General features: G+C 43.9%; 1 pseudogene; it reads right to left on the bottom strand.

The window, feature by feature from the left end:
• Positions 1 to 7,647: 7,647 nt before the first annotated feature.
• Positions 7,648 to 15,651, bottom strand: part of LOC134574699 (trypsin-like) — a 47,168-nt pseudogene continuing 39,164 nt past the window's right edge.

Raw genomic sequence — 15,651 nt, 5'->3', positions numbered from 1 at the left:
TATATTGTGTGTATAGTGAGTGTGTATAGTGTGTACAGTGTGTGTATATTGTGTGTATAGTGAGTGTGTATAGTGTGTATAGTGTGTGCAGTGTGTGTATAGAGTGTGTATAGTGTGTGTATGCAGTGTGTGTAGTGTGTGTGTATAGTGTGTGCATAGTGTATGCAGTGTGTGCAGTGTGTGCATAGTGTGTACAGTGTGTGTGTATATTGTGTGTATAGTGTGTGTAGTGTGTGTATAATGTGTGCAGTGTGTGCATAGTTAGTGCAGTGTGTGTATAGTGTATGCAGTGTGTGCAGTGTGTATGCAGTGTGTGTAGAGTGTGTATAGTGTATGCAGTGTGTGTATAGTGTGTGTATAGAGTGTGCAGTGTGTGTATAGTGTGTGCAGTGTGTATAGTGTGTGCAGTGTGTATGCAGTGTGTGTAGTGTGTGTATGCAGTGTGTGTAGTGTGTGTGTGCATAGTGTGTACAGTGTGTGTATAGTGTGTACAGTGTGTGTGCATATTGTGTGTATAGTGTGTGTAGTGTGTGTATAGTGTGTATAGTGTGTGCAGTGTGTGTATAGTGTGTATGCAGTGTGTGTATAGTGTGTATGCAGTGTGTGTATAGTGTATGCAGTGTGTGTATAGTGTGTGCAGTGTGTGTATAGTTAGTGCAGTGTGTGTATAGTGTATGCAGTGTGTGTATAGTGTATGCAGTGTGTGCAGTGTGTATGCAGTGTGTGTACAGTGTGTATAGTGTATGCAGTGTGTGTAGTGTGTGTATGCAGTGTGTGTAGTGTGTGTATAGTGTGTACAGTGTGTGTATAGTGTGTACAGTGTGTGTGTATATTGTGTGTATAGTGTGTGTAGTGTGTGTATAGTGTGTATAGTGTGTGCAGTGTGTGTATAGTGTGTATGCAGTGTGTGTGTATAGTGTGTATGCAGTGTGTGTATAGTGTATGCAGTGTGTGTATAGTGTGTATGCAGTGTGTGTCCCCAAGCCCCTAGTCACACAACCAAATAAAAAAGCCCCTACCTACCCCCTCACCCTAAAAAATAGTGAAGGGGGAATAAAATTACTACCCTGTAAAGTAAAATTCAACGTCTTCTTCTTCTAAAATCTTCATTTTTTTAGCCCCAAAAAAGGCCAAATAAAAAGCCATCATACCCGTCGAACTTAAAAATAAAATAAAAAACCCGAGCACAAAAAAAAATTAATCCATCTTCACCCATGGAGGGCTCCGTGTCAGTGTTTATCAGGGATCCTTAGGATAGGTGTCAATCCATATCTGCCAAGTGACCCTATGTAGGGGGAACAGTCCCTATTCTGCTCTGTGTCAGTGTCTGGAGGGAGTATCTGCAGTAACACAGAGTGTCTGGGGGGAGTATCTGCAGTAACACAGGGTGTCTGGAGGGAGTATCTGCAGTAACACAGAGTGTCTGGGGGTAGTATCTACTTGTAACATTTATATGCACTAAAAAAAAAAAAAATAATAAATTGAAAAAAAAATAAAAAATGGTTGCAGCTTCCGAATTAATCTAAAATGGATGCTGTCCAGTAGGTGGGAGGGTCTGCTAGGGAGGGTGTGCTGCTGATTGGCTGTAATGTGTATGCTGACTGTGAGGTACAGGGTCAAAGTTTACTCAATGATGACGAATAGGGGGCAGACCGAACACCGCATGTGTTCGCCCGCGGTGGCGGACGCGAACATGCTATGTTCGCCGGGAACTATTCGCCGGCGAACAGTTCGGTACATCACTAATTATTAGCCATCACTATATAATATTGTTCTCAAACATGATTTTTTTTATATTAGAAAAGGACATTTTTGCTTTGTAATTAGGTATTTTGAGAGTTTACCATGTAAATGGCATCAACTGTAAGGTGTCAGGATCGGGACAGGGATCCAACACGCAGAGTACAAACAGTAGCCAGATACGTATACCGGACCTTAGAATGGCCGGACTAACGTAAGTAGTACAGTATAGAATGGTCAAAGACAAGCCGAGGTCGAGGGTAACAGAAGACAGGTAAGCGAGAGACAAGCCGAATCAAGGGTAACAGAGATAAGCAGAGTAAGGTAAACAAGCCGGGTCAAAACCAAAAGGGATAATAGAATACACAAGCACTGAGTGACTAGAACAAGCTAGAACCACGACAGGGCAATGAGCTAATGAAAGAAGCTCTGTTAAATACCCTGTTCAGAGCAGTAACCACGCCTCCGAGGCGTCCTGATTGGTCCTGCAGCAATTGACTGACAGGTCGTTCCGGGGGAGTGTCCTGATGACTACTTCCTGCCTAGATGCTGTAAAAGGCAGTCACTCCCTCGCGGCCGGCCTAGCATGACCGGATAGACCGCGGGGAAGGGAGCCATCAGACCTTCTGCATGGAGGAACAGCTAAGTCTCTACCTCTTTCGGAGGTAGAGACCACAGGTACCCTGACAGTACCCCCCCTCTCAGATACGCCCACCGGGCGGAATGAACCGGGACGAGATGGGAAGCGAGAGTGATACGCCCTGCGGAGACGGGGAGCATGAACATCCTCCTGAGGTACCCAACTCCTCTCCTCAGGACCATATCCCTTCCAATCAACTAGATATTGTACTCTCCCCCGGGAGATTCGAGAATCAATAATAGAGTTAACCTCATACTCCTCCTGACCCTCCACCTGAACGGAGCGAGGAGGGGCTATTGTGGAGGAAAATCTGTTACATATGAGTGGTTTCAGCAATGAAACGTGAAACGAGTTCGGGATGCGTAAGGTATTAGGAAGAGCTAAACGATACGCAACTGGATTGATACGGGTCAGCACCCTGTAGGGTCCAATATAACGAGGAGCGAACTTCATGGAGGGCACTTTTAAACGGATGTTCCTCGTGCTCAGCCATACCCTATCACCAGGAACAAAGACCGGAGCCGCCCTTCTACGTTTATCAGCGTGTTTCTTGACCAACATAGAGTTGTGCACAAGGATTTGTCGAGTTTGATCCCACAACTTCCTCAAATTGGCAACATGAACATCAACCGACGGTACCCCCTGGGAAGGAGAATCCGAAGGAAGAATAGACGGATGAAAACCATAATTCATGAAGAAGGGGCTTGAATGAGTAGAATCGCAAACGAGATTGTTGTGTGCAAACTCCGCCCAAGGAATCAAACCGACCCAATCATCCTGGTGTTCAGAAACAAAGCATCGTAAATATTGTTCAATTTTCTGGTTGGTACGTTCAGCAGCTCCGTTAGACTGAGGATGATAGGCAGAAGAAAAGTTTAATTTAATACCAAGTTGAGAGCAGAAGGACCTCCAAAAGCGGGAAACAAATTGGGATCCTCTGTCCGATACAATTTGAGAGGGTATCCCATGTAGGCGAAAAATCTCCTTAGCGAATATCTCTGCCAATTCGGGAGAAGACGGGAGTTTAGGCAGGGGAATGAAGTGTGCCATCTTAGTAAACCTGTCAACCACGGTGAGGATAACAGTCTGTCTTTTAGAGATAGGTAGATCGACAATAAAGTCCATGGCCAAACAGGACCATGGTCTTTCTGGAACCTCCAAGGGTTGCAGGAATCCACATGGAAGCGTATGGGGTTGTTTGGTTTTAGTACAAACTTCACATGCAGCGATGAACTCCTCAATATCCCTCCGTAAAGCAGGCCACCAGAAGTCCTTAGAGATCAACGCGTAAGTCTTGCGAATACCAGGATGTCCCGCCATCTTGCTATTATGTAAACACTGTAAAAGTTCCAGTTGAAGAGCAGGAGGAACGAAATGACGGCCCGCAGGAGTCTGTTTAGGTGCTAGATGTTGCAACTTAATGATCTCTGCCAATAATGGAGAATGAATCCTGAGATTCGTATTAGCAATGATATTGCATTTCGGAACTATAGAAGAAAGAACTGGTTCAGGTACAGTAGAAGGTTCATATTGGCGAGATAATGCATCGGCTTTAGAGTTTTTAGAACCAGGTCTGTAAGTCAGTACATAATTGAAGTGAGTCAGGAATAAGGACCAACGAGCTTGTCTAGAGGATAAGCGCTTAGCCTCCCCAATATAGGACAAGTTTTTGTGGTCCGTCAAAATCGTAATAGGGTGTAGGGTCCCCTCCAACAAATGTCTCCACTCCTTTAAGGCTTTAATGACTGCTAACAGTTCCCTTTCCCCGATGTCATATCTGCTCTCAGGCCCAGAAAATTTCTTAGAGAAGAAACCACAAGGGTGTAACGGTTTATCCACCCCTAACCTTTGAGACAGAACAGCCCCAACTGCTGTCTCAGAGGCATCGACCTCGAGCAAGAAAGGCAGAGTCGTATCAGGATGGACTAGAATGGGAGCCGAGGCAAAAAGTTCCTTGAGAGTCTTGAAAGCACCCAGAGCCTCCTTAGACCAGAACTTAGTATCAGCCCCTTGTTTGGTCATATTGGTAATAGGCGCAATGATAGAGGAGTATCCTTTAATGAAGCGCCTATAGTAGTTGGAAAAACCAATAAACCTTTGGATAGCCTTGAGTCCTTTGGGCAAGGGCCAGTCTAAAATAGATTGGAGTTTTACAGGATCCATTTTAAAACCTTCCCCAGAAATCACGTATCCAAGAAAGTCTACCTGAGACTGATCAAAACTGCACTTCTCCAATTTGCAATATAGACCATGTTGCAGCAGCTTGTGTAATACCTTTCTGACCTGTCTATGGTGAGTCTCAATCTCCTTAGAGTGTATTAGTATGTCGTCCAGGTAAACGATAACACAATCATGCTGAAACTCCCTAAGTACCTCATTAATCAAATCTTGAAATACTGCAGGAGCATTGCATAGTCCAAATGGCATAACAGTGTATTCGTAATGACCATACCGGGTATTGAATGCCGTCATCCACTCGTGACCTTGCTGGATTCTCACCAAATTGTAAGCCCCTCTGAGATCTAACTTGGTGAAGATTTTGGAGCCCTTAAGACGATCAAATAACTCGGTAATCAGTGGGATAGGATAGGCATTTCTGACAGTTATTTTATTCAAGCCTCGGTAATCGATACAAGGTCTCAGCGTGCCATCCTTCTTCTTAATGAAAAAGAACCCAGCCCCGGCCGGAGAAGAAGACCTCCTGATGAATCCCTTTTCTAAATTCTCCCGAATATACTCCTCTAGAACCGAGTTTTCCTGAACAGACAAAGGATATACATGGCCCCTCGGAGGCATAGTGCCGGGTAGAAGCTTAATCTTACAGTCAAATGACCTGTGTGGAGGCAAAGAATCGGCATTATTCTTGTCAAACACTGCCCTTAAGTCTAGGTAAAGGTCTGGTATTTGTCTTTCTGTGGACTGAGTAGGATTCTCCGGTATGTTAATATTAGCTAATGGAGAAACCTTGCACAAACACCGATCCTGGCAGCCCTGGCCCCACGAGAGTATCTCTCCTAACTCCCAATCGATAATAGGGTTATGTTTTTTCAACCATGGGTACCCCAGAACTATGGGAACGGAAGGAGACGAAATGAGCAGAAGAGATAAATTCTCCACGTGTAGGATACCCACATTTAAATTAATGGGTATGGTCTCACGAAAGATAACAGGGTCTAGTAGTGGTCTACCATCTATGGCCTCAACGGCCAAAGGTGTCTCCCTTAGCTGGGATGGGAAATTGTTCTTACTAGCAAAGGCTTGGTCGATAAAATTCTCAGCAGCACCGGAATCTATCAATGCCATAGCCCTTACTACTTCCTTCCCCCAAGTTAAGGAAACTGGTAGCAGAAGCCTGTGATCTTTATAATCAGGAGTAGAGGACAAAATAGAAACACCCAAGGCCTGTCCTCTAGAGAGACTTAGGTGCGAGCGTTTCCCGGGCGGTTAGAACAGTTCGAGAGTAAATGACCCTTGGCTCCACAATACATACACAAACCCTCTCTTCTCCTGTGCTGTCTTTCCTCCTCAGAGAGGCGGGTATACCCTATCTGCATAGGTTCAGTAAGCAAAGATATCGTGGAGTCAGGACTTGGAACAGCGGGAGCTAACCTAAAAGAAGGTCTCTGGTTCCTCTCTCGAGTGTTCTGTCTCTCTCTTAGACGTTCATCTATACGAGAGATGAACGAAATTAAATCCTCTAAATTCTCAGGGAGTTCTCTGGTAGCAACCTCATCAAGGATTACATCAGATAGGCCATTCAAAAATACATCCATATACGCCTGCTCATTCCACTTGATTTCTGCCGCCAGAGACCTGAACTCTAGTGCATAATCCACCAGTGTTTGGTTCTCCTGTCTCAGGCGCAACAGTAATCTGGCTGCATTAACCTTTCTACCTGGAGGGTCAAATGTTCTTCTAAAAGCAGCTACAAATGCGTTATAGTTATAAACTAATGGATTATCGTTCTCCCATAGTGGGTTGGCCCATCTCAGAGCTTTCTCAATGAGTAGGGTGATAATAAAACCTACTTTTGCCCTATCTGTAGGATAAGAGCGAGGTTGCAATTCAAAGTGGATACTAATTTGGTTTAAAAAACCACGACACTTCTCAGGAGCCCCACCATAGCGTACTGGGGGGGTAATGTGAGAAGAAGCACCCACTGTGGCTACCTCTAGACCTGAACCGACAGGAGAAACAGGGGTATTACGTATCTCCTCTGGTGGGTTATTGGCACAAGCTAATAGAGCCTGTAGCGCAAGCGCCATCTGATCCATTCTGTGATCCATGGCTTCAAACCTAGGATCAGGAGCAGCCAGCTGACTGTTTGTACTTGCAGGATCCATTGGCCCTGTCGTAATGTCAGGATCGGGACAGGGATCCAACACGCAGAGTACAAACAGTAGCCAGATACGTATACCGGACCTTAGAATGGCCGGACTAACGTAAGTAGTACAGTATAGAATGGTCAAAGACAAGCCGAGGTCGAGGGTAACAGAAGACAGGTAAGCGAGAGACAAGCCGAATCAAGGGTAACAGAGATAAGCAGAGTAAGGTAAACAAGCCGGGTCAAAACCAAAAGGGATAATAGAATACACAAGCACTGAGTGACTAGAACAAGCTAGAACCACGACAGGGCAATGAGCTAATGAAAGAAGCTCTGTTAAATACCCTGTTCAGAGCAGTAACCACGCCTCCGAGGCGTCCTGATTGGTCCTGCAGCAATTGACTGACAGGTCGTTCCGGGGGAGTGTCCTGATGACTACTTCCTGCCTAGATGCTGTAAAAGGCAGTCACTCCCTCGCGGCCGGCCTAGCATGACCGGATAGACCGCGGGGAAGGGAGCCATCAGACCTTCTGCATGGAGGAACAGCTAAGTCTCTACCTCTTTCGGAGGTAGAGACCACAGGTACCCTGACATAAGGAGAACAAGTCTCTATTTAGTTAATTAGCATATTTTAACCATTATCACAATAACCCATATTCTGATTATATCAGAAATTTAGAGACAACTAAATATATATATATATATATATATATATTTTATTAGCTTGAAATTAAAATAATAATAATTTATAGCATATTTTATTACGAAAGGACAAATCTGCAAGGACCAACCTTCTGTTAATCCCTACACTGGACCAATATTTCCTTAAATAAAACCTTTATCCCAAACATCTTCAATTTATTTTAAATTTCATGAAGTAAAAATACCAGTTTGTTAGTTACTAAAAGAGTTTATTTGATAAATTTGAAAATAAGGAGGCAATTCTTGATAAGTTTTAGTTTGTAGCGATGGTGATCTGGATCCAGTCGATGTAGTTGCAGACCTTGGTGTAGACTCCGGGGTAATTCCTCAGAGCACAGCTAATTCCCCTGAAGACCACACCGTGGAGCTGTCCATTGCAGATAACGGGTCACCCTGGTGGAATATGACAGAGACAGTTAGATGTGGGTATATTACTCATGATAAATCTACAAGTATAGAAATATTCTAATACATGTACATATGCTGACTACTGTAGCTTCTTGTTAAATTATAAGAGTCATGGCTAGATACATTACCTGGCAAGCATCCTTGCCACCTTCAATGAAACCAGCACAGAACATGTTACCGATGATTTTCGCAGGGTAGGAAAGGCTGCACTCTCTAGTGGTCAGAATGGGGGCATCGAGACACTGCAGGAGATTTGGGTAATTCTCTAAAATAATTGTTAATTGTAATTACTGTCATACAAGCCAGGTTTAAAACTGAAAATGAACAATCTTAGCCATTGGTCAAAAATACAGTGTGGATCCATGAGTTAAATGACAGGACAGCTGAGCATGCTTCATTAAATAGAGATTGTATGGATTGGCTGATGAGATAAGAAAATGTCCTATATCTGTCTTAATAATTAGTGCACTATGAGAAAAAAACAATGTTACTATATATATTACTTGTCCCAATATAGAGCAATTATTCATCATAGGAAACATATTTATTCTTCTTATTATTATATACTGCACGTCCATTTTTCCTGTTATTACTCAATAATCAAGCAGCGAGTGCCGGCAGAGGCACAGCTGGAAGGCAGAGGCACAGTCTTGACATAGGAGTTGAGGGTAGCTGGGGAGGCAAGTTTGATCAGCATAATATCATTATCTGGGCTCCTGGAGTTGTAGTTGGGATGTTTGATGACCTTGGCAGAGTTAATGAACTGCTCAGTGCCCTCACTCACTCACAGCGATGTTGTGCTCTCCCAGTCATCATCCTCAATTGCAGCTGTGGGTAGTAGAAATGTGAATTAGGTACAATACAGTATATAAAAGATTCAAATATTTGAAAAAAAAAAAAAAAGATTTAGTGATACAAATTTTAGAACCTGATAATAATGCTGTGTCAGGCAAAGGTTTGAAATGTTTCTCGATAAATAGAATAAGTCATAATGAGAAAATAAATTGGTTGTTACAGAAAAGCATTAACATAAAAGCATTCTTCAATTTTCCCAATGTATTTATACATTAAGTATCCTTATGGACCAAACTTCTGGAATAAAAGGGAATCATGACATGCTACACATTAAAAGATGAGTTGAAAGGGTACAAAAAAATTTGGACCACATAAAAAGAATTCCAATATGTGACGAGACCAATCTCACCACATTGCATTGGAGGAGCCTGGTTGCTCGCCTGCTGCCTTTGGATTATGGACCGGCAGCTAAAGGGTTAATTTTACTGTGCAGAAAGATTTATTTTTCCCTTTCTGCACAGCTGTTCGGTAGATGCTATCTACCGAACAAACAGCCATTTTTCAGACTTCCCAGAGCCGTGGGAAGCTGGCCGGCGCCGTTAATTGGCCACCCAGAAGCTGGAGTGTGCCCTCCATTTACCTCCCTGAAGCTGCGGTTAACCGCAGCTTGATTGATTGTTACTGGGTGGCCGCGGTTACACTTAGTGGCCACTAGATGGTGGTGTTCTGGAGCTCCCCGGGCAGCCAGCGCTTTTCTGCCTGGCTTTCATGCACCAAACCCGGACACTTTTACATGCAGGCACCGCTGAACCTCCAGCCCCTGGTTCTAATTTGTATATATTTAACCGAATGCATGTAAATTCGGTAGTTTATTTTATGTGAATGTTAACCCAGATAGCTATGCCATGGAGCCAATTCGTGTAATTAAAGACTGGCTCCATGGCAATTAAACTGTATTCGTGTGGTCTGAGTTCCATTCACCTAATAATGTGCACTCAGACCTGAGCTATCTGGGGATATATTACATGTCTGTGTTTTATGTATAAAATGTGTCTTTATGTATTTTAAAGTGATAGTCTGTTTTTGTGTCCCCACGTGTGTAATGGAGTTTTGCCTTTGTCCTGGGAGATAATTAAATTACTTCTCCAGGGCAGAGAGGAGGAAGCCAGGATGCATTGTGGGGATGTTTTACTGCTGTATGTCTGTAATTGGTACTTGTCTGTCCGTTGTTACAGTCTTCCATCTGGTCCCCTAGGGGAGTGTGCACCAGGTGGGAGACCTGCATAAATACTGGGGCAGGTAGCCCTCAATAAACAGACCACTGCTTGACCCTCAACACAGAGCCTTGCCTCGTTCTTGGGGGGATTCACTGTATGCTGATAGGGACTGACTGCCAGTAGTGTAAGCCGCTTGGGAGCTTTTCCTGTTCGTCTGCTAGCAGCTATTCGTGAGGTTCCAGTTCGGGAGTTTGGAGTGCTACCTTATTCCCTTGTATGCAGTTCGGGAGTTTGGTGCATTCACTTATATCCAATTCGTGAGTTTTGAATTCTACAGTGATTCTACAGTAGCTGTGCCTGTCTTTGAAAAGGGGATTATCACCTAAATGGATTTTAACCCCTTGTCTGCTGAAACGGTCCATTACACAATAAAATACCAGAGGGAATGAAACAGTCCTAAAATGACAATAGTTCTTACATTTTTCGTATCAGGTCCTTGAAACAGTTCCACTTAGTAGCAGCGTATGTAAAAAAGCAGAAGACAGAAGGAACCAATAGTGCAATATGGTAAAAAAAAGATGGGCTACAGATGATAGAGATCCAAATATTGATCTTTGTTATATTCAGAGGAACCCAAATTGTATCAAGTGCACTTGGAGAAGCGTGAATTTGACACCAGACATTAAAAAGTAAGTGCTTATGTGCAAATACTCATAGCACAGTAGTAGGAAGGGAGTGAATGGGTGAAGGGAGTACAGATAAGACATAGGGATGAACATCATGTACATGTAACAGATAAGTTCCGGGAAAAAGAAGGAACAGACTGATTTAGGAGAGACAGCTCAGGTGGGGGTTATCTGCTCCCGGAACTAGACATATATGGTCTTAAGTGTCATTTTAAGCATTAAGCATTTCCTGAGTCCAAGTAAGCCAATTTTAATATGGGATATCTAATATGACACCTATAAGCTTGACACTTATAATTCTTTCACACAGACAACACTCAGGTATAAAAATGGCAACTCACATATAATAGAGCTATAATCAGCTCTAGGTAAAACCGCATGCACTGGTATAGAATCCCCACTTACAGGATATATCCCTCTGAAGGTAGTTTCACAGGTAGGTAGTGGTGGCATAGGTCATATCAAATAGAGAAAGGAAGCCAATAGTGCTATCCATACAGGCAAGTATAAATAGAGATAAGAAATATACTTACAATAAAAAGAGCATAAAAAGAACCTTATTCTCTAGTTTTTAGCTAACTTTTTGTTGGGATTAAAGTCATGTGATAGCCATTGCGGTCACGTGACGATGACATTATTTTGGTGCCAAATTTGGAATTGATGTATTTAGAAGCCTATATATGTTTAGCTGCCAGGTATATGTTTTCTTCCACTTGATAAAGAACACCCTGCACCAGGACACATACAGGGGACCAAGATGTCCAACAAATATGACATCACTAAAAGGTGAGTATAAAGTGTAACACCTACAGGGTCCTGTAATTTCAAAGGATGCCTGTAGATGGCGTGAGGTTGCAATGGAAATCCAGCAACCTCGCAGATAGTGCAGAGCTGTCTGCACGTCCGTGGAGAGAATGCTACATGACCTCCAAGCTGGAGGTATCTAGAAATACAGCATGCACTCCAGTGAGAGTGGCGTGGAACCAGGATCTTCGCAGCTGCTGTGCAACACCCTCCTGAGCCTGCAAGTGCCACTACTAAGTGCTGCTACTAAGTTGAACTGTTTCAAGGACTTCATATGAAAATCTGAAGAACTATTGTAATTTTAGGACTGTTTCATACCCTCTGGAATTGTAATACTTCTTATTGCTAATTTTTATGTGGTCTTTATATATATATATATATATATATATATATTGGAAGGCGTAGCCTGAAGTTGTGGGAGGGGTTACCCGGCTATTTAAACTCAGGCCCCCTACACCACAGGGCTGATGCTGCCTGGTTCATTTCTACTTCCGGTTCAAAGGTCATCAACACAGACTGCCTAAAACTCCAAACAAGCTGGTCTGGGCCTACTGTGGCTCCCACGTTGATCGGACCAAGTTTTTCCCTGCTCCAACAACTCCCATCACGCTGCTCCAGCCACATGCTGTCAGAGACTCCCACGCCGATCGGACCAATTTGTCCCTGCTCTAACAACTCCCATGACGCTGTTCCAGCCACACGCAGTCAGACTACTCTCACCTCCTCTCCAGAACTGGCCGTTCGTTCCCGCTGGCGCTATGAGACCCCTTACCAGCTTCCCGGGCCTTACCCTGGACCAAACCTCCGTGTCCACCAAGTCTGGGTACTTTCCAGCCGCATAGCTGACCTCTCACCTCACCGCAAGCTTCCGAGTCAAGTTGTTTGTTTCCTGTACCAGTCAAATCCACGAACCGTGAGTCTGCCTGTATGGGCCAAATCCATGAAAACACAATTGTTCACACGTTTACGTTCTTACATGCCGTCCATTCTGGACTTTTTCCCGTTCAGGACTTAAGTCAGTTCACCTACTCCTGCCTGCTCTGTTCCATTCCTATTCACTAGTTTCTTTTCGTCAAATTTCTATCGAACTAGTCTCCAGTCTATCTCAGTTACATGCTTCCATCTAGCGGCCACCACAATCATAGTACCAATTAGTTAGTTTTACACTGTTCCCTAATACATGAATGTCCAGGTTCTTTTTTGAAAGTATTTAGCCTGCTACTAATTATCCTTACATGCCCCCTGTAGTTCGGTTATGTTTGCTATATTTCTTGTTATTATTTACGATTGTGCACGGATATGGTCAGTTTCCCATTACTAATTCAGCTCTGGTAAGCATTTAATATTCACTACGTATATTGCATTACCATCATGTATTGCATATTTTATCACCCATGGACTTGGTACTGTTCTGAGGCAGTCATCAAGATCACATTTGTTACCATGTGTTATGGCCAATCTGTATACTTGCTCCCATGATAGGTATATTACATATTTGGCGGACGACCACTTATTCTCTAAACCTTTTTTGTATCACGCCACACTCCTATGTTCAGTATATGTATAGTCATGTTCCCTGGGACAAACCCTAGTGTACCAGGCTTTACCATACCATCATATGTTTCCCCCTGACTCTACGTCAAAATAATCATGTATTACGCAAAAGGTTATTTACTCATCGCTGCTATATTCTACTCAAGCAAGTTCATCATCCTAACCGACCCTTGCTATCCAGGCATAGTATCACCAAACCTACAGCAAATCCACTCCTAACTGTTCTATGTTACATCAGCCAACGCTGGCACACAATTCCTCCGCCAGGCCGTACACAGGCCCACGCCCGGGGATCCTTAATTCCCCTTTCCATGATGGCACGACCATAATTAAATATTCTAAGTCCTACCGGCATAGCTCAAAACTGCCCTCATAGCTTGGTATTCCATATCCCCCTATATGTATTTTCGCTACAGAAGTCACAGGACCAATTAGCAGTCACTCATGACTCTGCCTATCCCCCATTATTGTCGCAGTATTGGTTAAACACTCCCCATGGTCTCTGGTAGTGGCCTAGGATCCTCACCCTACTCACTTATAGGGATATTTGATTTATGTCCTATGAATCTTGTACCCACCATCGTAGGGTCAGGATTCTAACAACTATGTCCTCAGGGTACCTATTCATATACCTGTCCTCAGGTTACCTATTCATATACCAGCCTCAAGAACAACCACCCCAATTATGTGTATTTCGTTCACAGTAAGTCAAGCCCAGTTCCAACTTGCCTCCCACCATCATTTCCCTTTAGGTTCTCCAATATCTCATTCCTCTGGCAAGGAAACCACATTCTACCCCAAGCAAGGTATGTTTACCCACCTCGCTACTACCCATCACCCGTCCCATTCTCGGATCCGGTATGTCAACTGGTGGCCTGGTTCCCAGCTATGCCAGTAACTAGCCTCATCATTATCAATTCCATGAGGCCAACACCCATCTTCATCCGCATATGGAGTTATACGCCCCTCGGCCCAACACATAGCTAACGCCTCACATCAACCTCTCTAGGTTACGAGTTAGGGCCTCACCCAGCATGGCCTCTTGTATTGACTCTTTTTTTACAGTCCCCGAGAGGCCAACATTCTTGCCACACCTTTCAGTGGCCCCTGCCCACTAGTCCAAATCACATGAAGTCAAACCACTGATATCCACTCTACTTGCCTCCATACATAACATCAACGATGGACTACAGAGACTGGAATCTCCACAGGCACTGATGCACATCCCAGCCACAGGACTCCCAAATCCCTCTCATGGTTATGTTATCCTTTCAAATCCCTCCCCTAGCACATCGGTTTACATTATTACTCCCTCATACTTTGTGTCCCTGACCATACGCAAAGACATCTGGAAAGGTTAATTTAGTCTCCTTACTGATGTACTCTAAGACATCGTGGGAGGCAAAGTCTTACTACTACGATGATCTGTACGTCATTCTATACACCAGAATCCCAGACTCAATCAGAAACTCACTATCCCAGAATTCATCCTAGCCTTCAGACTTTTGTGACGTAAGTGGCTCTACTTCTCCTCACCATAGAGAAGGTTTGCATCGACAACCTGGAGTTTTACCTCTAAGCACACCCTTTCCGTCACTCAGTCGACTTCTACATCAAGGTTTCCACACACCAGTTCCACACAGGTATGGTCACACTCCTGTCCGGTATTCACGAGTGTCAGAACCTTCTTTCTGCATTAATAGACCCCGCAACACAATCACATTGCTTAAGAAGGTATTCAACCATATTAATTACCCACCCCTAGCCTCAACTCATTGATTTCCTCTAAGGAATTCTCCCAGCACTATGCCAAAGGGGTTGACCAGAGCTTGGGTGGGCAAGACAGACATTTCCTATGCCTCCAAGCTTCTACCTTCAGCCATCCCAAGGGCATGTTCATGGCATTTTATGGAGGGATTGTCATGAATTTCCCACACGTGTAACTTTTAGAGCAAAGAGTAACCCCAAGCTGTTTGTCTTATTTGCTAACACACTATGTTGACTAACACTCAATATTAGCGAATGTCCTGAAGTCACCAGTTATCTTAGATAACTTTCTCACGATAGAACGCCCTCACTCCGCTCTGGTTAGTATTCACCAGACGATGGCACTTTTCCTCACTATGGGTTCCACTTTCACAAACTGACCTTCTTAGGCATTCATCTTGACACTAATAAGCTACAGAACATGTCCACCTACAGAGAAGGTACAGCGCATCGGAGTCCTGGGAACCTTTCCTTCTGAAGAACAAGCGGGGAGGGGGGGGGGAATGGATCTACAGTCCTACTGGGCACATTGAGGTTTGCCATGAGAATTATTCTGCACATTTATTTCCCGACCGCTGAGTCTTCTTCCCACCGACCGTTGCATTCTGGCACTAGTTGTAAGCAGACCTACACATATGGCTCAGGTTCATACCACATTGAATTGGGGGCCAGGTTATTCCCGCCATTTCTCATCATTTCCCAGTTACATGGACCAATGCGTCCGCACACACTGATTTTACAGCCAATTTGGTGACTTTTGGTTCTGAGATGCCTGGCCAGTTGAGACTCTAAAAATAAAAAAAATAAAAAACTTTCCATTCCTCGTCAACATTTCTTTGGAATCTGCCCCATAGTGGCCGCCTACAAGGCCTGGGGAGGTATGAGTGGATAGGGGAACCTGTCAAGTGCTTTTCTGACAATAAAGCAGCTGGCTATACCCACATTCCATGGCTTAATACTGCACTAACTCGCCTCATGGCATTTGGCAGATTTCTGGATTGAGCTGCCCTCTCT

Source organism: Pelobates fuscus, chromosome 10 (assembly GCF_036172605.1).
Source record: "Pelobates fuscus isolate aPelFus1 chromosome 10, aPelFus1.pri, whole genome shotgun sequence".
Classification (NCBI taxonomy): Eukaryota; Metazoa; Chordata; class Amphibia; order Anura; family Pelobatidae; genus Pelobates; species Pelobates fuscus.
Note: the sequence above shows the minus strand (reverse complement) of the source record. Positions and strands in the feature narration are given on the sequence as shown.